The following is a 23,968-nucleotide window of genomic DNA, read 5'->3' as shown; positions in this document are numbered from 1 at the left end:
AAACTATTAGCGCCAAACGTAAACTTAAATATAAATCAAAAAGAAAATTTACATTGGAGCATTGGGAAAGCAAAGGGTCTTTTAGTAAATGCGCAACGACACTTGTCAACCCAAACGCTTACGTCGATTATACATTTGTCCAACTGTGGGCCCCACTTATTACAACATCAATTCGTAATTTCCATTGGTTAAAATCGTAAGATACACATTTCTTACTGTAAACTGTAAAAAGATCAGATTTTCCCTCATGTGTTTCTCCATGGTCACCTTATCTGGGTTCTTAGGTTTTTGAGTTTTTCATTCACAAAATTCACCTTACTTTTTCAGTTACAAAAGCGGAAAAGAGGGCAAATCTGCCATGGCCACACTTTCCAAGCTCTGCAACTAACTATTTCACCAAAATTTTCTTTGCAAGATTTCTATCACAAGCTACACCAGCACGAGATGTGGTCTTTCTTGAGACACCCAACTGCTCATTTCAAGATATTTTTGTGTTTTTGTTTTGGTAAGATTTCTACAAAGATGGGATCTTAGCTTGTTTTGTCTGAGAAACCCAACTGCTTTGTTGCATTTTTTTTTCTTCCTGAGATTTCAACGGAACAAGGCAAGATGGGATCTTTAGTTCCATTTCTGGACCTGAATCTTCTTCCTGACCACAACATTGTTACCCCGAAAGTGGAACCCAAGCTTGAACCCCTGTACGAAGAACCCTACTACTCAACACCAAATCCTAATTCTAGTTCTTACTCTAACCCTGACCCTGAGTGTTTCCCTGAATCTGGTTCCGATGTTATCCAAGAAATCTCTCCGGTTTCAGAAATTGCTGCAGAGGGAAATGATGTATATTCGGAATATTACAGGATTTCGCAGCTTTTTCAGTCTGCTTTCGCGAAGAAACTGCAACAGTATTCCGATTTGACGGTTGTGGATCCGAATTCACTTGCTATTGTTCCTCGGCCGGAGCAAAATAGCGTCTCCACGGCTGTCGTAAAGTATAAGAAACAACGGTCGGGGGAGATGATTAGGGTTACTACTCTTGGCGTTGAGGATGCCAGGTACTTTCGAGATTTGGTTCGGCGGACGAGGATGCTTTATGATTCTCTGCGGATAATTTCTACGGCGGAAGACGAAAGGGAACCTAATGGGAAGAGAGTAAGGGGGGATCTGAGAGCTGCTTCGTTGATGAGGAACAGGGGTCTTTGGCTGAATAGGGACAAGAGGATAATTGGTTCGATTCCTGGGATTTACGTTGGCGATGTGTTTTTTTTTCCGGATGGAGTTGTGCGTGATTGGACTGCATGGGCAGCTTCAAGCTGGAATCGATTATGTCTCGGCAAGTCAGAGTTCTAATGGAGAGCCGATTGCGACGAGCATTGTAGTTTCTGGTGGGTATGAGGATGATGAAGATGCAGGTGATGTGATAATCTATACAGGTCAAGGTGGACAAGATAAACAATTTGCGAGACAGTGTGTTCACCAAAAGCTTGAAGGAGGCAATCTTGCGTTGGAGCGGAGCAGGTATTATGGGATTGAGATACGGGTTATTCGGGGTTTCAAATATGACAGAAGTATTACCAGCAAAATCTATGTTTATGATGGTCTATATCGAATTACTGATTGCTGGTTCGACGTGGGTAAGTCTGGTTTTGGTGTGTACAAATATAAGCTTGTGAGAATGGCTGACCAACCTGAAATGGGCAGTGTTTTGCTGAAACTAGCCGAGAATCTGAGGATAAAACCTTTGGAAGCCAGGCCATCTGGTTATCTCAGTTTTGATATCTCCAAGGGGAGGGAAAGTTTGCCTGTTTTCCTGTTCAATGACATCGATTCTGATCACGACCCAATGCTCTATGAGTATCTTGTGAAGCCTGTGTTCCCTCCTCTTGCATTTCAGCATACGGGTAATAGCATCGGGTGTGATTGTGTTTCTGGTTGTTCCTCTGGTTGCTTTTGTGCCCAGAGAAATGGTGGAGAGTTTCCTTATGATCGCAATGGGCTTCTCGTGAGGGGGAAGCCTTTGATACTTGAATGTGGTAGCTTTTGTCGCTGCCCACCTAATTGCCGGAATCGTGTGACTCAGAAGGGTTTGAAGCATCGGTTGGAAATTTTTAGATCAAGGGAAACAGGCTGGGGAGTTAGATCCTTGGATTTGATTCACGCTGGTTCCTATATTTGTGAATATAGTGGCGTTATGCTTGCCAGAGAACAAGTGGAATTATTTACAATGAATGGTGATAGTTTGGTCTATCCTAGTCGTTTTCCCAAGAGATGGATGGAATGGGGGGACTTATCTCAAGTTCTCCCTGAATATGTAAGGCGCCGTATCTCTCTATTCCTCCTCTGGATTTTGCAATGGATGTATCAGCAATGAGAAATGTTGCTTGCTATTTCAGCCATAGTTCAAGCCCTAATGTCATGGTGCAATTTGTACTATATGATCACCATAATATACTGTATCCACATCTTATGCTATTTGCATTGGAAAACATCCCACCTTTACGAGAGCTCAGCCTAGACTATGGAGTGACCTGTGATTGGACAGGAAAACTTGCTATTTGCAATTGAACATTCTGCAGGGGTGGGAGTTTTCGTTATTTTGCAGATCTTTTTTATTTTGAGAAAATGATGCGTTGAGATGTTTCTGGGATTAACTGTTATCTTCCCCTAAAGGTAATGCTCTGATTTGTTGTTGAGACTGTAGAATTATATTTTGTATTTTAGCAGTATGATTTTTCTTAATGTTTCTTTTTTGGTTGATCTTATTAATTCATTACCAATGCTTATTAACAAATTTATGAACGGTGGTACATGTTCATGTCTCCTTTAGTTTGTGTTGTTCTTTTTGTTCATTAGCTACATTTTTTTGCCTGGTAAATTTTCTTGACTATGTCAATTTATAGAACAGCTCGTTTGTTGTGGAGATGAAAGTATAGAAGGGCTGAGAGGCAGGTCTTACTGGCTCTGTGGTCACTGTTTACACATCACTTGTTTTGATCTCTCATTTTTCCTGATGGGTCCTTGTTACTTGTATCCTTGAGTTCAGGCTACAAAGTATTTGCATTACAATTAGACACTTGTGATTGTGATCCTGAAATGTTTGCCAGTTATCAGCTTCTCATTATCTCATCCTTTATTAGCATTCTGTTGATAGTTTGGTATTTAAGGCCAATCAATGTCAAGGACACATTTTTCTGCTGCATGACGTAACTTGCTTAACATGGAGTTGACCCTGTTATTTACTGCCCGAATCCTTGTTCTTTTACTCTTCAATGCAATTAATAAATTTTTTTTAATGAAGTCACCGGCACTGCTTCCTCTATGCTATTGATTTATTTTGGTTTATTTTACAGTGAAAACATCTCCTTCTATCATTTGAAAATATTTGGGGTCCTCATTGTTCTATTTTATGGTAGCGTATGCAGACCTACACCTGGTCTCTGCTTATAGAAAGTGCATGATATGGAGATTAAAGTATGAACAATTGAAAGAAACAAAGTTGTTGTATATCAAAGTAGGTTCAACTGTGGTGTTTATATCTGGATTTTTTGTTCTTTTAATCTTTTTGCATTTGTCATGGATGGGTTGACTGGTCACACATATCTAGTAGTGTCTGGTCCATGGTTGTCAAGACGACAAGGTGACCAAAGTGATTGGGGCTCCTCCACCTAGGCAATTAGACGATAAAGCGGTGCCTAGGCGGCAATAAAGCGACCAAAGCGGTTGGGTTAAAATTTTTCAATATAACTACTTTTAGACTACTTTTCAATATAACTACTTTTTATAATAAGCTAAACAAGTATTCACTAGTCACATTTATCCCAAAAAACAAGCATTCAAAAATCATAACTATGAGAAATTATTTAAAAAAAGAACACAAACATAAGTTCATCTCATCAGACCATGATTGTCAAAGCGTTTGCCTAGGCATTTACTGATTCATTGATTCTTGATGTTGAGTATGGCTTATGCTTTACATTCTGTTGTCGACGAGCATGGGGTCCCGCTCACCGGTGAGCAGGCGGGGGGGTCCGGGGAGGCCGCCCAGCGGGGGTGTGGGGGCATCTCCCTTGGAGCAAAAAATAGGTTCTATGTCACTTTGGGTCTCGGAGTTCCTTTGCAGATTGGGCATCAATTAAGCGGTTCAAAACAATTTCAACCGCTTTGCTTTGACAAACATAGTCTGGTCGTATCTGTTGCTTGTTAATGACGTATGTAGTTATTTATTTATTGGAGAGGCTATTGAGGAGATTTGTGCCTTCCTTGGATACATATGGTCAGTCTATAAACTATAGTTAAATGATAACATAGTTCTGGTGATCAAATTAAGTCATCCTATATTTTCTTCAAGGTCCAGAAGTTAACCCATCAGATTGTATATCTCCATTGATTCTGAATCTAATTGTCCTTAAATTGGCCAAGAATTGTTCAGGCAGAGCTGGACATGATCCAACTCAGTTGGACTGAATAAACCTAGAATCAGGGTTATTTGGAACAGGCAGCAGTCGATTGTGAGTTAGAATTATTGATTCTAATCCAAGTTTTGAAATGATGATTTTCAGGCTACTTGTATAATTACTCAATAGTATGTCATCCTATTTTTCCCTAGTTGATTCGAACTGTCTAATCCCTGTCGCATTGACCAAAATAGAACTCATATAGAAAAGCATTTCTTGTTCATCACATAGGTACACATGAATTTCCTGTTAAAGATCTCCAACAGATTAGAAGAAAGGCAGCAAGTTCTGCAATATCTTACCCCATTTTTCTTGGCTCCTTTACTGTCCATGCTTACAAGAGTCTTGGAGGCTTTTAGGGGGAACTAATGACATCCCATTGTTCACCACAAGATGGACCAAAAACCCACAGGAACAAAAAATTAGCTTTCCAACAAATCCAAAATTGCTTAACTCTGATTCATGTTGAAGGACTTATGTTTTGGTCATACCTTATTTGGTATGTACAAATGCTGCCAAAATTGTTACAAATAAAAATACTGATTAAATATAAAAAATTGAGAAGTCACCTCTCTTTTGATTATAGCAACGTTTTAGCATAGAAAGAGTCATGGAATAGAGTTGAGAAGAACTCCAGTTAGAAAATTTAAGATTTTACCTATTGCTGAAAATCTAGTTTTCTGTTTGTGAATAAAAGATTGATTTTCTTTCCCTTTTTTTTATATTTATTTTTTAAGGAATATTTATTTATATCTTTGAATTTGATTTTTATCAAGTTTATTGGTTTCAAATTGGGGATATTTTCTTTCTATTCTTCAACAACTTTTAGTCAAACAAGATCAAATTTATAATATTCTCCAATGACTCCTGGACAATCAAGAACACATTGCAACTACTTCTTACTCAAGCCTCAATACAAGAACAAACTTTATCCGACACAGAATATAAAACCCAAACCCAGGAAGATTTTCAGTGCTCTTCCAAACTTACTACCCGAAATCTCTTAGTAAAAAATCAAATCACTCTTTTACATTCTAATAAACACATCTTCCTTATAGCACATGTTGATATAGGATGTACTAAGAACTTATTATGCCCAAAATTTATTAGTGATGATGACCAAGAACCCATACAAAATCCTAAAACTACACTTAGTTATGGGATTGACCAAATTCCACACTATTACACTCATAAATTAAAACCAACTACTTTATCTTTTCGTAACCATTGTAAACAATATACTCCTCATTTTTCTCTTGATATTGTCTATATTAAACATGATTCACCACCCACTGTTAACATGTTATTAGGTCTTAATTTTCTTCTATATCATACTTCAGGACTTCTTTACAAAAAAGCCCTTCTCTTCTTCCAACATTGTACTATGACCCCTACAATTTCCGATTCTACCCATCTCTCCGAAATTACCGCAGCCCAATTATATATATAGCACCAACGGTTCTTCCAACTCCATTCCACAAGGCCTGTCTCCTGGTTCACCAGTGCCACATCTTGCACAACCATGGGCTCCATCATTTTATGGGGTTATGGAGCTGAAAAAGGGGCTAAAGTTTATGTCCTCGGTTTTTATGGGATATAGTGATGTACTCCCTAGATTAGGTGGCTGCCCGGGATGATTCCAGCAATATGCAGAGGGTTTTATAGGGTTTTAACACTGCTCAGGCATGCTGAAATTGAAGTTTCAGATCTGAATTTATATATAAGAGTTAAAATTCAGACTTGAGAAATCAAACCTAGACCAAGTAGGACTTGGTGTAGTTAGGGTTAGGGTATTGGGGAACAGGCTGCTGGTTCTGCAGATTAGAACTACTGCAGTTGTTATTTTGTAGTCCAGAAACACTTTTAGAGGTGTAGGGCTGAAGTAGGGTTGTTTGAGAGAATTCTGCCATTTCTGAAATTCTGCATATTTACTCCACGAAGAAGACAAATTGTGGGTTTTTCAAAAGTCCAGAACTGGGGTTGTTTAGGGGAAACAGGTTAGGACTAGACTCAGCACGTTAGGGCAACTCTAACAAGGGTAGATAGGGTTTGAATTGACCAGGGAATAGGGGAGTCCTATGTGAAATAGGATCTGGAGGCTGTGGGAAAGGGAGGGGGAAGAAAGGGTTTCGGGCACTAGGTAAGGGGCTGGAACAGCAAAGGAAACAAGGGGAAGGCGGAGGGGACTGTTGCGATTGGTTGGAGGGTGTTTTCTAGGCCAGATAAGAGAGGGAAGGGGCTGTTAGGGTTACAGTTGCAGGGGAGGGGTTTCCTAGGGTAGCGTGAGCAAGGGGGAGGGGTGGAGAAGCTTGTAACTTACTTGGGAAGGCCCTGGAAAGCTGTTCTATGTGCAGGAATGATCTCTTGAAGCTGCTGTAGTTGAAGAAGATGACGATGAACAGAATAATTTCAAACACAAACACTCAACCAAGGCCCACTCAATGAAGGAGACCTTGGTCCTTACTCAACAATTCAATTAATCATCAAAACTGAAATCAAATTACAAAGAAAGGCTATTTATAGCCTGGGAAAGCAGACGCTGACTCAAACTTAGGATGTCCCTTCTGCTAAGGACTCGTTTACAAACTAACTTGGACTCTTGAATTTAAAATACTGACTTAACTAAATGAGATAGGAAACCTATCCTAACTCAACTGGACCCTTTAGCTTTACTTGACTCACAAGTAACTTATCCAAAACAATTTCAAATTGACTCAAACAAACCCTGAAGACTGCAGTTCATAGACTCTAAGTTGGAAGTAAATCCAACTCTCCAAAATGGGGCAAATGTCCAAATTACTCCCCAAGGGGGTTTCGGCCGGATTAAAGAGGCCTTTTTAAGCCCCCTTGAGGGCCTCACTTTCTGGTTTGATTGGGGGCATATTTTGTGTTCACATCATATAGGTTACAGTTTGGAGATATATTTAAGATGGTACGTGTTGAATGAGGTTGGAAAGATCTTATTGCGGATGCTAAGCTGGAGGTAGTGTCTTGAATCTGGTGGATATAAAATTGGCAGAATTGGATTCGAAGCATCTGGTTTGTCACTTTTTGGACTGAAATGAGTTAGGCTATGAATTGGAGATTCTTGGTGACTAACTACTAGCGGCAAATACCCATCAAGTTTGCACACTTTGGATAAGAAAGTCTGATAGTTGCATATGCTGCCAGATTTTACTCTTTTGCCACTCGATTTGATTTTGAATGGGATGAGAAGGTTTTGGTGGTGTAAACAATCCCAGAGTATGTAACCAGTGCTTAGTAAGACACAGAGAAAGAGAGAGATTGGTAGATAATCCAGAGATTGAGGAAGCTGGGAGGTGAACAATGGGAGACTAGGGCTGTGTGATAGAATGTACATTCTATTATACTTATGGTTCGAGAATTCATTTTCAGGGGCAACTTGGTAGTCCAAAAACCGAATTTTACCAAGGTCCCACTGATTTGGTGAACTTTGTTGGGGTTGGAATCAAAGCCAAATTGAGTGGAAAGAATAAATTTGCCTTAATGTTGTGAGGTATACCGAGATCTAGTCAAGATATATTAGATACGACTGAGCTATTAACTTGTAGGATATCTCATCTTGGAGTTCCCATGTAGATACGATGATGAGAATGGAAGTAGTCTCTAGTTTGTTCCTCCATGGCTTTTGTTACTACTGGTTCATGTTATTGGGGGTTTGAGTTGTTGGAAATTGCAGCTCTGATACCAATTGATGTAAACCCAGATTTAGGGTAAGGGTAGTTTGGGAATTTTCCTAAATCTAAGGGCTGCCCAGGAATTTCAGCAAAGTAGGCTTATTCAAGGTGTTTTAGGGTATTCTAAAGCTCTGAAAATTCCATTGCAACAATAGCTCAGGTCTGAATTTTAACTAAAATTTAAAACTAGGGTTTGGGGGGAATTTGCGTCAGGCTAGGAACAGGCTATTGGCTCACTGTTCTGCAGTTTTCAGAACTGGTTTTATTGCTGTTATGCAACTTTAGAATTGAATTTGATTGATCTGGACTTTAGAATATGATCAGAACCTAAAACAGTATCAGATTTTGGAAATTTAAAATCTGCAGAATTTTCTAAGGAAGAAGATGAAGTGTAGGATTTTCTTTGACCACTAGGCAGAATTAGGGAAGTAACTATAGAACTAGATTCTAGGACTAGATGCGATCCTAGGGGGAGGGAGGGACAGGAGTCTAAATTGGTTGGGGATCAAGGGTTTCATGGGGGGGGGGGTCTGCTGTTTTCGCAAGAAAGAATAAAGTCACAAGGGGAGGGGAATGGGGGAGCCGTAGGGTAGGAGAGATGGGGTAGTGCCTGGGAAGTGTCGCAGAGCTTAGTGAAGGGGAATAAGGGAGCCATAGGGGTGAGGGAATGCTGCTGTTGAGGTGCGCAGCAAAGGGGAGGGGAAAACCTAGGTGCGCAGGTTAGGGAGAGAGCGGGGGTAGGGCTGTGGGATTGGGAGGAGGCAGGGGGAGGGGGTGGGGGGGAGGTTCTGTACTTAGGGATGCTGGTTGAAGGCTTGAAGAACCCCATGGTCATCCACATATAATGGACAGGATGCTCTCCATGTCATCTCACGGGTCATTTCGCCGATCTTGAGCGCCCATGAGCCCTTGTCTATTATATGCAACCCTACCATCTCATGATGATAGTGGGCCTACTTGATGCTCACAGGACCCAGCCACTGACATCACGGGTTAACCGGTTTCAATACCCCTACCGTAAGGGTAGTAGTACTCATGAGGTCACCTAGCCAAACACTTCTAGACATGCCTTACATATGTCAATCAGTAATTAGGGAAAGCGCCAAGGGCACCATAGGAATGCGGCCCATACCGCCTCCTTTGGTATCCTATGACAGAAATGCCAAAAGGGCATTCCCCATTCCCCAATGTTACCTAGACAATCACATAAGATTACTAGGGTCATGGGCGCTGTGAACCTGGGATAGCTGCTGGTTGTGGTTGAAAAACTTCTTTGAAATCCACCGTGACCCTCCGAAAGAGAACCACGAATTGGTGTTTCACAAATTCAAATTTTTATTCAATCAAGTCTGGCAAAAATCATGTAGAATACTTGGCTATGTATAGCCTTCTAACGACTTTAACTTCGGTGGGAGTCCTTAATAGACAAGGATCACATCACTTGACCAAAACTCGTGAGTTGGAATCTAAATAATTTAAAGACTTGGACTCTAGGTGTGGTTCCTTTATAGATTTGGATCTCACCTCATTACAAGGACTCTTGATATGGAATTCGCTAATTAAAAAACACTTGCTAAATTAGACTTTAAGTCAATTTAAATAAGCACATGCCAATTTAAGATAACTAAGGACTCAACTAAACAACTTTGAATCAAAACAAAACTCCCTAAACCAATCCAAAATCAACTCAATTTAGTAATTTAAACACAAATAAAATTCTGAATTATTCTGGAAATAATTCTAGAATTAAAAAAGGGGGCAAAATACCTAAGATACTCCCAAATAGGGGTTTCATTGGGGTAGGTGGTTTCTTGGAGCCATACTAGGGTCCTTAATTGAGGTTTCAGCCAAGGGGTTCCTTGTGTTCACATCAGGCACTGCTGGAGCTGGGCCTTAATTGGTTTCATCTCTTCTTCTTCTATTATGAAGTTATGATTTATGGACTTATGATGCTTGTACTACTGTATTCTTGAGAGTTGAAAATGATGATGTTGTATCTTAATCATATGGATGAAATTCTGAACAATTGAAGTTACCTGATGTATCTTATCACTTGGTTTCTAGTTATATCAATTAGTGGCTCTATATTTCACGTTTTATAATATTGCATGTTAATTCTTATAGCATTTTGATTTCAAACTTAGGGTCGATATTGAAACTCAATCATAGGGTGGTTTTCCCAAATCTAACCACCAGTGTTTTTAGAAGGCCTAGAATAGGCTAAATTCCAAGTTTCAGCCCAAACCTTAAAAGCCCCCGAGATGGGTCCTCAAGTTGAGCCCCCCAAGATTTACAATATGTCGACTGAGATCTTGCCAACTCAAGTGAGATCTTGGTTGATCTGTAGGGCGAGATTGCCCTCGAGATTGAGATCTCCAACCTTGACTTGGGCTAGGGAGTTTTAGAAGGTGGAGGGAAAGAAGAATCCAAGAGGGGGAGGGATTTGGGTGAGGGGATTGTGGAGTTCTAGGTATGGGAGGTTAGGGTAATTAGGGTTCTATGGAAGGACATTAAAGTGCAGGTTTTAGGGTTTTGGCTGAGCAATTGGTGTGATGGATGGGGTCAAATTCTTGCGAGGGGAGGTGGTGGAGGTGATTGTTCCAAAGGGAGTGGGACTTGGGGGAAGGGATTAGAAGATAAAGAAAATAGGGTTTTGGGAGAAAGGAGGGGATGCTGTAGGGATGAGGGAAGGGTTTTAGGTTTGATCTGATGGGTGGAAAGAGAACAGGAAGTGTGGGAGATGCTTTGCTTACCAATATAGAGTTTGGAGAAGACAAATTGCATGAACAGAGGACCCCAACTAGGCGGCCGCAAGGTTTCCTCCCTGGGAAACCTCCATACTCCTCTCAATTCTCCTATAGTCAATTTTTTTTTATCATCAACACTGTCCTGGTTGCATGAATTAGGCTTTATTTATTGCCTACATAGAAGGGTTCATACTCGGACTCAACTTTGAAAACCAAAAAGATGACATTTACTTTATTTAGGCCTTCCTACACTACCAAGGACTCTCACTTATCTTAACCTATAAGGATTCAAATTACACAATATGAGTAGGCCTAGCTTCTAGTGAAATTTGGACAACTAAAGAAATCCCACTATAAATAGGACTCCTAACTAGACTAGGACTCTTTCTTAACATAACAAGGACTGATTTAAATAACAAAATAAAAATAGGTTTAGATTCCTAATAGAAGTCTGCATTTAACAAGATCAATTTGGACTGAACTAGGGGTACCAAAAATTACCCAAATGCCCATGTTTCTGCCAATATTCCATTCAGCTGGGCTGGGCCATGCGATGTTGGGCAGCAAACTGTAAGCCCTGTTGTGGCCCTTGGGGTGGTCTGGGAATTTCAGATCATACAGCAATTCAGGAAGCCAATGTAGAGGGCACCCCCATCTTGTCATCTTGTTGCATATCTTTGACCATGGAATAGTTTGGTAATGAATTGCACCTTCAAAAGTAGTGTTGCACTACCATCCAGTCGAGTTCTGATGATGGAGGATATAAAAGTGCCAGGTGGAATATCTGGTAGAAGAAAGTCTGAAGCACCCTACACTCAGAAGGCCTTTACACATACCCGCAGAGTGATAGTTCAGTCATGGTAGTCTTCTCCCAAGTAAATCATTCAGCAAGCCATAGGTTCCAATATTCTCCTCCTTGGTTTAGTTTTGACAGACCTATGAAGCCACATGCTGAGCCATGGTACTTCTCATGCAAGGGAACAAGCATTTTTCTGTTCAACGTCCAGATCATTTTGTTGCTTTTGTAGTTGTTATGACACCTAGGGGATCTGGGCGTTTAAATGGTCAAACGTCAAGGCTGCATCACAGTGGTAACCGAGGTGTCTGGACGCCAAAGCATTGCCTTGACAGCTATGACTTTCTTATGCTAATAATAAATGGCTATTGTTTTGGAAGATAATGGAGAAATAACCTAGTACCATTGGAGTCAGAGTGTGTGATCATGAACCTAATCAAGTAGCTGGCAGTGACAGTAATGGAGAGAGGCAACATTATTAGACTTTTGTTGTGCCAAAAAATAGTATTTTCTTGACTCGAGTGAGATGCAACATTAGTTTGTGTTGGTGGTAGTTGGACTGGACCAATGCTGTCTTTGGAGGTGGCATTCACAGGCTTGGTTTGAAGATAGAGATGCTTACATGGAGGGTCAATGAATACTAATTTCAATATCAATGATCAATGTTTGCTATTATACTCAATTTGTTGGGTTTATTGAAGCTAAGTAGTGTGATGTCTATGTTAAAGGTTTGCCGATCCTCTTGGAATGGACATTGTTTGATAAGACAGCTTGGCATTGTGGTTATGACTTATGAGAACACTTATTTCTTCGATCAGATGGACATGAGATGCTGTTTCTTCCAGTTAAGGATTTTTTGCCAGTCAAGTTTTGCTGGACAGAAGTGTCTTTTCTTTTCTAGTGTGTTAACTCAGATGGTTTCCTTGGTTCTTATTAATGTAGATGTGTCAAGCAATTTCTAGGGGAGAATTGATGTAGTTGCATTCGGATTGCTGGACAAGCCTAATTGGGTTCGGAAACCCAAATTGAGATGGAACTGCCCAACTTAGGTTTTTCGTCTGACATAAGCTGGTAATTATGTGTTAAAATCATCTAAATAGGCATTGGAAATAAGCTTTAAGTTGCATTATGTTTGTGCGGTGCCTTTATCTGGTGGATTTTATATGTACTGTGTTGCTTTAGTGGGCCTATAATATGGGTAGAGGCTAGGCATATTTAGATAATTTTTTTGGTAATGTTTTAGCTAGGCAGGATTGGATTCTATAAATCCAGTCCAGTTAGAATCTATTTCCTTGGTGTTTTCAGCTTGCTAGTCAATTTAGGTTACTTATTCATTAAAGATTGAGTTAGGCCTTTCCTTTAGTGTAAACATCTGTTTTTGAGTTTTCTGAATAAGTTTGCAAGCTTCATGTGGGTGCAATGATTAAGTTGTGCTCTTGCAACTGTCCATTTGTGTATTTAAGACACAGTAGCAGCCTCTGTGCAGAGAAACAACAACAACAACAACAAGCCTTGTCCCAACTAAATGGGGTTGGCTACATGGATTCTTGCCCTCCAATCAGTTCTGTTAGAGGCCATGCTAGATACAAGGCCTAAGCTATACATATCCTTTCTCACCACTTCTCCTAAGGTTATCTTAGGTCTACCCCTAGCTCTTCTAGTTCCTTCAATATGGATTATATCACTTCTCCGTACAGGAGCATTTATAGGTCTCCGTTGAACGTGGCCGTGCCACCTCAAACGACTTTCTCTAAGTTTATCACTTATGGGAGCAACTCCCAGACCAACTATAATATGATCGTTTCTTATCTTATCCATCCTAGTTTTGCCACTCATCCATCTTAGCATCCTCATTTCTACTACATTGAGTTTATCTATATGATTCTTTTTAATAGCCCAACACTCTGCACCGTACATCATAGCTGGTCGAACAACGGTCCTATAAAACTTTCCTTTAAGCTTTAATGGAATACGCCGATCACATAAGACCCCGGACGCACCTCTCCACTTCATCCACCCTATTTTAATTCTTTGGGAAACCTCATCTTCTAAATCACCTCTTTTACTTATGATTGAACCAAGGTACCTAAAACAATCACTCTGAGGAATCTCTTTATCGTCAAGTATCACCACCTCATCATCTGTCCGATCATGACTAAAGTTACAACCTAAATATTCTGTCTTCGATCTACTAAGTTTAAAGCCTTTTGATTCCAAAGCTACTCTCCATGATTCTAATTTGGTATTAATCCCCACTTGGGTCTCATCAATCAACACAATATCATCAGTAAAAAGCATACACCAGGGGACCTCATCTTGAATGTCTTTGGTTAATTCATCCATTACCAGTGCAAATAGATATGGGCTTAAAGTTAACCTTTGATATAGCCCAATTGTTATCGGGAATTCATTACTTTGTCCCCCCACTGTTCTAACACTAGTCACCGAACCATCATACATATCCTTAACTATATGTATATATTTACTTGCAACACTTCTTTTTTCTAGTACTTGCCAAATTAACGCTCTAGGGACTCTATCATAAGCTTTTTCTAGGTCAATAAATACCATATGAAGATCTTTCCTACATTCTCTATACCTTTCCATAAGTCTCCTAATTAAGTAAATAACCTCCGTTGTAGATCTTCCCGGCATAAACCCAAATTGGTTCTCCGTAACTGTAGTTAAGTGTCTCAAACGGTTTTCAATTATTCTCTCCCATAATTTCATTGTATGGCTCATCAATTTAATGCCCTTATAGTTATTACAACTTTGAATATCTCCTTTATTTTTGTAAATTGGAACCACAATACTTCTCCTCCAATCATCTGGCATTTTCCATGTGCTCATAATCTTATTAAACAACTTAGTCAACCAAACTAGTCCATGGATTCCTAAGCTCTTCCATACTTCAATTGGGATTTCATCAGGACCTTGTGTCTTGCCGAGTTTCATCCTCCTTAAAGCTTCTTTTACTTTGGACATCGAAATTCTATGTATATAAGTTCGGACATTGGTGCCTTGGTGAAAAGTGTAATCGTCCGAAACATAAGTGCTTGAAGAATGCTCATTTAGTAAACTAGATTAATAGGTTTCCCATCTTTTCTTAATATCCTCCTCACAAACTAATACTTTACCATCTCCATTTTTAATACATCTAACGTGGTCAAGATCTCTACTCTTCCTATCCCTCATCTTAACTATCTTATAAATAGATTTCCCCCCTTCCTTTGTGCCTCTCGTGCAGAGAAAGAAAGGGAGAAAAGAGAGGGGTGGGGTGGCTTAAGGCTGCATACAGTTGTTCCTTCTTGACCTATTTTATATTAGTTTGTAAGAAGGGCCAGCTTGTTGTTAAATGCCCCTGTACTTGAGAAGTGATTTAATCTAGATTGAAGGCATTAGAAATCAAACTCTTAAGAATCAAACTAATAGCTGAATCAAAGGAGAAAACGGAGACGAAGAAAAGAGGAGAAGAACTAGCAGTAGGAGCCTGCGATTTTAGATAGGTCTTTTAGAATCACAGGCTGGTTTATTTTATAGATTTCAAAGTCTAAAATACAACCTGAGAGACAAGTATTAAAAAAGAAATAAAAAATACGACTTGTGGACAATATCCACTAACTGAAAAAACTGTCCGAAATAGAAGGTACAAAAAAGGAAACTTAGGAAAATATGAAAATAGAAACAAACTCAAAAATAGAAAGTATGCAACTCTAACTCTTCAAAACTTGTGCACCAAGAATTCTTCTTCGAAAATGGTAACTTAGTAGCTTGAGTACCTCGCTGTTGTAGGTTTTGCGCACCAAGGTAGCAGCCTTGGACGATGCACACCAACCTTGTGCAAGTTTTAACACTCCCCCTCAAGCTGGATCATATAAGTGTCCCATGCCCAGATTGCAACAGATAGACTGAAAACTAGGTTTAAAAAGAGCTTTAGTGAGCAAGTTTGCTAGCTGATCAGCAGAACCCACAAAGAGAGTCTCAATAATTTTTTTCTTGACCGCATGACGAACAAAATGACAATCTACCTCTCTATATGCTTTGTCCTTTTATGGAACACTGGTTGTTGGCAAAGATTATCACAAAACATCCTCATAGAGGCAGAGATTAAAAACCCCATTTCCTCCAAAAAGGAACAAAGCTGCATCAACTCGGCAGCTGTGGGCCATATCTTTATATTCTGCTTTAGTGCTAGATCGGACAATAGTAGATTGCTTTTTGCTCCTCCAAATCACAAGATTCCCACCAAGGAAGTACAATAACTTCTGGTAGACCAACGATCAGCTGCAGATCTTGCCCAATCAACATCAGGAAAGGTAACCGAATCCATACTCCAATTTGGTCGATAAATAAGTCCTTTATCATGAGCACTCTTGAGATACCTAAGTAATCGCATCGCTGCACCCCAATGGGCCTTTTTAGGGGATTGCATAAACTAACTCAACTCGCTTACATAATAGGAAATATCGCTATGTAACTGTGAGATAGATAAGCTTTTTAGTAAGACTTCTGTAGTGATGGACATCATCCAGTCCCAATTTTAATTGAGGATCCATGGGGATGTCAATAAGTTTGGAGACAAGCATCCCAGTTGCTGCCAAAATATCCAAAACATATGGTCTCTGTGACAAACTAACTCTTTTCTTACTATGAATTACCTCAATTCCCAGTAAATACTGTAGGTTTCCCAAGTCTTTGGTCTAGAAATATTTTTTTATAAGTGTGCCTTAATTGCATTGATGGCCCCAACATCGCTGCTTTAGAGAATAATATCATCTACATAAACTACCATAATAACATTGTCACCCTCTTGTGTAACAAAAATAGAATGGTCATAATAACATTGGACAAATCCAAAAGACTCCATAGTCTTGCTAAATTTCTCAAACCAAGCTTGCAAAGACTGTTTGAGACCATAAATTGCTTTATGGAGCTTACAAACACGAGCACTTTCCTTCCCTTGAGCAACATACCCTAGAGGTTGCTGCTTATAAACCTCTTCATTGCGATCACCGTACACAAAAGCATTTTTTATTTGAGCCGAAAAAGAGGCCAGTCATGGTTCATAGCTAAAGAAATTAACATACGGATTGAATTGAGTCTAGCCACAGGACAAAGAGTCTTAAAGTAGTCCACAGACTCCACACCATATGTTTGTGTATAGCCCTTGGCCACCAGATGAGCCTTGAGCTCATTCAACAGTACCATAAGAATGATGCTTAATAGTATACACCCATATACACCCACCAACAATGGACTACATTTTTTCTAAGGGGTAAGTCTACCAAAGACCATGTATAACGAGATTCTAAAGCATCATTTCCACATCCATGGTGGCTTTCCAGCTAGGAATTTGAAGGGCCTCATTTATCTTGGGTTGGAACATGAATGGTAGACAGGGAAATTGCAAGATGATGAAAGTTGGGGGGGGGGGGGGTAGATGAGAAACAAACACATAATTGGAAATAGGGTAAACAATATTAAAACGTAGAGTGCATGTACGAGTACCTTTCCTCAAGGCAATTGGTAAGTCATCCGAAGTCTGAAGAGGGTCTCTAGTGGAAGAATTAGTTGGTGGAGAGGTGAAGATGGAAACACAGGAGGACCAACATTAACAGCCACTGGAGGAAGAATGCCAGTATCACTAGGAGGAATTGTACTATCCGTAATACAATTGGTGTAGACTTGTTGAGGGGCACTATTGGTTGAAGAAACTAAAGATGGAATGGAAGGAACATCATTTAGAGCAACATTTTCAATAGACAAAGATGGACTAGCATAATACTGGGTATTCTAAAAAAAAGTCACATCAACACTCACAAAGTGTTTCTGATGAATAGGATCATAGCATCGAAAACCTTTTTGAGTTTGTGAGTACCCAAGAAAAACGTATTTTGCAAGCCGGGGAGAAAGCTTATCCACAGTATAGGGTATGTGAACAAAACAAACCAACCAAATACTTTGGGTGGCACTAAAAATGGGTATCCATTTGGAAAAACAACGGAAAACAAAGATTTGTCACAAAGCAAAGCCAAAGGCATTTGGTTAATCAAATGACCCATAGTCAAAACAGCATCACACCATTGACTCTTGGGCACATTCATCTGAAGTAAGAGAGCTCATGCAACCTCCAAGAGGTGACGATTCTTGCGTTCGACCACTTTATTTTGTTGAGGAGGGAATGGACAAATGGTTTGATGAATCATCCTAAGAGAGTTACAAAAACTAAACATATCATTTTGCATATATTCCAAATCATTATCAGATCTAAAAGTTTTAATAGGTAAAGAAATTTGAGTCTATATTTCATGAACAAAATTCTTGACTATAGATAACAACTTAGTTCGATCCTTCAAAAGCTACAACCATATGAGATGAGAAAAATCGTCCACAAAAGTCATAAAAACCGAAAACCATGCCTATTACTAACTCTGCTAGGACCCTAAATATCTGAATGAACTTAAGAAAAAGAAAATAAAGATTCACTACAAGGGATAGAGTTTGGAGGATAGGTGGCACGGTGATGCTTCCCTAACTCACTTGCCTCACAGTTTAACCTAGACATAGACTTAAAAGACGGAAACAAAAATTTTAATTTAGCCAAGGAAAGATGGCCTAAATGACAATGCCATTGAAAAGCATCCACAGTTCCACACCATCATCAGACAGAGTTGCAATTGGGGTAGCATGATCTAGATAGTAGACTTTGTTTAATGCCCTCCACTAAATGTCTTTCTCGTGTGATGATCCTGAAAAACAGAAGAATTAGGAGTAAAGGCTACAAAACAATTCAAGGATTTAGTTAATTGGCGAACAGATAATAAATTGAAAGGAAAGTTAGCAACATGTAGGAGAAATGCCAACTTAAAGGAAGGTGTTGGAGAAATGCTTCTAGAACCTAGGATAGGTGTGGAAAAGTCACATTAGCTATGACAACAGAATCTTTAGTAGTGGATTTAGGAATGACCTAAAAAGGGATGACTTACCAGTCATTGTGGGAGGAAGTCCTTGAATCAAGTAGTGCTATATTACTTGCATGAGAGAGAGTGGCAGTAGAAGTACCAATGGATGTGGAAGCAGCGGTTTCAATATTTTGCCGATGAACGAAGGATTTGGCTCACATAATCTCGTAGAGTCTTAGGTAGTTCCCCAAAAGAAGATCTAGAAACGTTATCTTTAGTTGTTACTATTTTTGTACCACCATTAAATATGACATGATGGACAAGTTACTTGGCCCATTTTGGCTTCCCATGCTTAGCCCGACAAGCTTCAATCAAGTGTCCAATTTTATTGCAATGAGTACGTGGGCGAGATGACTTATTCGATTGCTCAACACCCCGACCCCTAGAAGATCTACTAACTCCCCCTGAACCATGGCCACGGCCCCTTCCACGAGTAGAAGTAAAAGCAGAACTCTCTCCTTTAGAACTATTTCTAGAAGAGTTACTTTTAGGCAATTCAATCTGTTGGAGTCTAGAGTATGAAATCACTGAGGTTGGGGACATGCTCATCAGCTAAGAGATGTCTTTTGACAGCTTTCTTAGTTTAGGGTTCAATCTTGCGAGGAACTTAGACCCAAAGAACTCATCAGTCATTCTGCTGTGCCGTAAGCTTCTCTATATCTGTAGTGAGGGGCTGAAAACATTCAATTCCTCTATCTTGCCCTTGAAGGAATTGTAATAGTCCTATAGAGATTTGTCAGCTTGCTGAAACTTAAGTAATTTTTCATAAATACTAGAAATACGTGCCATATTTTTGTCCTGGGAATAGGTTTCTTGCTAATCATTCCATATCCCCTTGGCAGCTGCTGCTGTGTCATGTTCCATACTATTCCACATCTAGATCTTAATGATGACATCATCTTGGGCCCAACTAGAGTAGGATTTATCAGTCTTGGCAAGGGGTTCAGCCTCAATGAATTTAAGCTTACTTTTTTTAAGGAAATAAACATTAACAGCTTGGGACCAAAGCAAGGAATGAGAACCACCTTTGAGTTTGATGGAGGTAATTTGAACATTCACATGATCTCCTTGAGGTCACTTTGGATTCAGCAATACTTATGGTTGAATCACTGGTAATTGAAGACATTATAAACTGAGGTAGAAATCGCACAATCTGTAGCACAAGTGTGCAACCTAGAACTTGAAGGAAGATAACAAAAAGAAATTCTGCAGAGTGCAGAATTGAATGCGTAATTATGCGGAGTTGAATGCGAAAAAATAAATCTGCTGAATGCAGAAACAAAGGGCTAAAACAAGTCAGAATTCGATAAAAAGTTCAGGGATCTTCAAAAGGGTAATAGTTAGGGAAGATCGGTTTACACTAACACTTGATTTAATAGTACATTAATTGTAGCAGCAAGTGGCTGTGCACCAAGGAAACTAGCACAGGAAAGAACTTCAGAAGAGAACAGTGGGGAGAACACTAGTTTGATTAGAAGAGCTCTGACACTAGAATACAAGCTTGTAAGAATCAAACCAGTAGCTGAATCGAAGGAGAAAAGAAGGAAGCCTACGATTCTAAATAGGTCTCCTAGAATTGCAGGCTGGTTTCATTTATAGATCTCAAAGTCTAAAATACAACTTGAGAGACAAGTATTCTTGTCCTGTAAAAAAGGAAATGAAAAATATGACTTGTGGACATAATATACTAACCCAAAAAACTGTCTAAAATAGAAGGTACAGAAAAGGAAAGTTTGAAAATAGAAACAAACTGAAAAATAGAAAGTATGCAACTCTTAACTCTCTGGTACTTGTGCACCAAGAATTCTTCTTCAAAAATAGAAACTTAGTAACTTGAGCACCAAGTCTGCTGTCGTAGGTCCTGTGCACCAAGGCAGCAGCCTTGAACCTTACACACCAAACCAAACTAGGGGCAGACCTAATATAACCTTAAAAGAAGTGGTGAGAAAGGATATGTGTAGCTTAAGCCTTTTATCTAGTATGACCTTAAATAGAGCTGCATGTTGCCGACACCGTTTAGCTGGGACAAGGGTGCTTGTTGTTTTTGTAAGCTGATATTGCTTTTGTTCTTCTCCGTTGATGAAGATTCTTTTTGTGATCAAGGCTGCTTCTGTTTGATCCATCCAAGCACCTTTTGCAGTGTGAAGCCTGAATCTTTTCCTATATCTTATCTTCTCCTTCCGCTCCATTGACAGCCAGTACTATGCTAGTTTTCTGCAGCTAATAATCACAAGGACTTTTCTACATGATTTTAATTTGAGGGTTCCAGCCACTTGATCATCCTCAAGGATTTATGAGTTATTTGACACCCTTAAAGAGGACCCCGAACAGAACGCTCTCCAATCAGACCTGCGCATACACTGAATTTCCCATTTTGTGAATGTTGACTTGATTTACTGGTTGTTAGAATCTATTTTCCTCCATATTTAGCGGTCAAGTTACTAAAATGCTCTTTTTTGGCTTGCGTTCTTCATTTATCATTCTTCTCCTAAAATTTGTTGTTAGAATCGATTCTGTTGTTGATACTGTCTTGATCGTTCAGATACAGTTTTACATTAAGTAGTAGTTATTTACTTCTTTTGCTTACTTCCTTCAGTAGTATTTTATTTATGTTGATAAACATGTAGGAGTCTGGGGGAAAGGCTGGTTAATTAAAATCTTATGTTACTTTTAGGGTTGAATAGAGTTTAAGCCAGTTGGGTTTCACATTGCAGTTAGGAGTCCTAATTCTACAACTTTAAATACAGGTCTTGCTTTTTCAACTAATGGATTAATTTAAATTGAAGATGAATTGTTTTGTTGGCTGCTGCCAATAACTGTGAAACCCATGATTCTGTCTCCCTGCAAGTGAGTTACATCTCCTGTTGGCCCTCCACCATGATGACTGGATAACTGATGATTTAACAGGAAGATATGGATTCAAATAAGTGCCCTGGCAGAATAGTTTTTATTGTCAGTAGTGTCCAGAAGGTTGGTGTAAGGTTTCTTTATCAAATTTAGGGTGCAAGAGACATGCTTGATTGCATGATTGGTTAAAATATTTTGGAACCAAAACCAGAAATCTAAACTGGAACAGAATATATGAGGTTGCTGCTTTATGAGAGAAAGGGTTGGTTTAGGAAGAGTAAAAATAAAAAACTGTTGGGTGGGAAGCTTTCAACTCAGGGAGTTGATAAATAGCTTAGACGGTCCCATTTTTGTTACTTTTTCTTGGAAGTTGTTAGTGTCTAGGCCCAATGGCTACAGTTGTGCTGTAATGTAAGTAAGGGTGTCAAAACCAAATTGATACGGTTTACCAAAGCCAAAGCGAGCCATTTACGCCAAAACCGTGAATCATAAATGGTTCGGTTTTGGTTCAAGTTGAGACTCTTTAGGTAAACAAAACCATAGTGTTTAGACTGATGCTGACTGTTTAAACTGATCAATGTATAAATAATAAGTCAAGTCATTCATGGTTATAATAAACAAATACCAACTTAAGCAGCATTGAAACCTTTTGGATAAAAATTAAAACATGTAAACAAGTATAACCTTACAAGTTACAATCACTAAAAACATGACAATATGATGAATTCAAATATTAAGTTTGCATCTATTTCAAGGAAAAAACCAAAAGAGATGAGAACAAAAATCTACTAAACAGTTTTAAGCATTGGGAAATAGAAAAGGACATTTTAAGCCTTCTGTTTACACTGATACCAACTGTTTTAACACCCTTGGCTGTAAGCATGAGAGAGCCTTCGGTGGGGGAGGGCAAAACCTCGCACCTTAGCTTCATTTCGTTTTAACAATTTGCTTACCTAAGTGCATTTTCGACGTTTACATTATGTATTAGTCATAATTTACGTCCCATGAATCTAGATAGTACCTTCATACCTCCGAAAGAATGGAGAAAACATTGAGTTCACATAAACAATTGCTGTATTTGAAAACTTGTTTGACAGCTGTTAGCCTTCATGTTAAATTAAGGACTGAGTTCTCAACACTGTCATAAGGAACTGTATGATACACATGGTCACTGGTCAGGAAGAGATTTAAAAAAAAACTAAAAAAAACCATATGAGTAGGCATACAGTACATTGGTTGTCTGAGAAACTTTTTTCGTTTGAGTAAATTAGAGAATGGAGGGGCACCCGCCCCTCCCTTCCTCCCCCCGCCCTGCAAGGTGGGGCCAGAAATGCCCTTCACATTTCCCTGTTAGTTGGCACTGGTGAAGTGGTGGCCAAAAGAAAGTCCTCCCCCCTGGGCTGAGGAAAAGTCCGTACTTCCATACTTGGATATTAATGTTCTAAATATGCAATGACCGGAGCTTTTGTTCATTTCTGTGGTTTCACTATCTCATGTTAAGTCACTAATTATGGTTGTCTATTTATTTATTATTTGAGCATAAATGTTTATGCTATTATTTCTGTCAAGGGCGATCCTGGTACAGATGCCTTCTGCACAAGCAAAGTCCCCGGGCGGGGGGCTAATTTTCCTATGCAACTATATCTATCTATATATATATATTATGTTCTTTTTTTGTCAGTGGACAGTTAGGACGCTTAAGATGGTTGAACTACTTTTTTCTTCTGTCCAGGAGAGGAGGTATGATGCAATTGTTGACTCAAGTCTCAGATTTGCAAGGAGGCGTTAACCCATCACCATCACCATCACCATCACCATCATCCATCACAGTTACTGCCGTTGTCACCATATTACGGGGTGCAGATTTTCAGCTCACAATGTCAACAATTCCAAGGTGAGAATACAGCTGGGAAGTGAATGACCAATCAACTGTAAGAATATATTTAGCCAAGAAGGAATGTCTAGTCAGTGATTGAGCAGGAGTTCCTAGATGGTAGATCCTTTGATCGATTTTGTGACAGAATATCAGCTCCCAATATTTTTGTTGTTGCTACAATCCCCCATGTATGTGTGTGCTTGTACATATTAATGATCAATTCTTGTATCTGCTCATGTACATATTTGTCCAAACTGGATGGAGACTAGCCTGTAAACGAAGCATTTCAGCACAAGTGAAATGGATGGATGATTGCAGGTAACGTTCCCAAGATTAATTTGTTGTTTCTGTTACATATCAGGGACTGGATAGGACTAGGAGGGTGGTGATTGCTATGTAGCTTTCCTTTTTTTTTTTTTTTTTGGGTAGAAAGCTTTCCTTATTCTTTAGGTAGGTTATGTTTGAGGTTGTGATCAAGGTAGGTTATGTTTGAGGTTGTGATCCTTCCAAGTGAAGATGGAGCTCACTTGCTTCTTGACGAGTCCAGATTAGGCAATCACGGGCGGACTATAAGCATTCCTTGCATTT

The 23,968-nt window shown here is 39.4% G+C and overlaps 1 pseudogene across 1 annotated transcript; it reads left to right on the top strand.

Annotated features, from left to right (window-relative positions):
* Positions 1 to 274: 274 nt before the first annotated feature.
* On the top strand, positions 275 to 23,757 carry LOC149022722 (histone-lysine N-methyltransferase family member SUVH9 pseudogene; annotated as a pseudogene). Its single transcript, XR_016172451.1, has 2 exons — positions 275 to 2,670; positions 23,237 to 23,757. The product of XR_016172451.1 is annotated as a histone-lysine N-methyltransferase family member SUVH9 pseudogene (transcript).
* The last annotated feature ends 211 nt before the right edge of the window (positions 23,758 to 23,968 follow it).

This window comes from Hakea prostrata, chromosome 3 (genome assembly GCF_041222555.1).
Source record: "Hakea prostrata isolate BN-2017 chromosome 3, UWA_Hpros_2, whole genome shotgun sequence".
In the NCBI taxonomy this organism is placed as follows: Eukaryota; Viridiplantae; Streptophyta; class Magnoliopsida; order Proteales; family Proteaceae; genus Hakea; species Hakea prostrata.
This window is presented reverse-complemented; position numbering and strand designations above follow the sequence as displayed.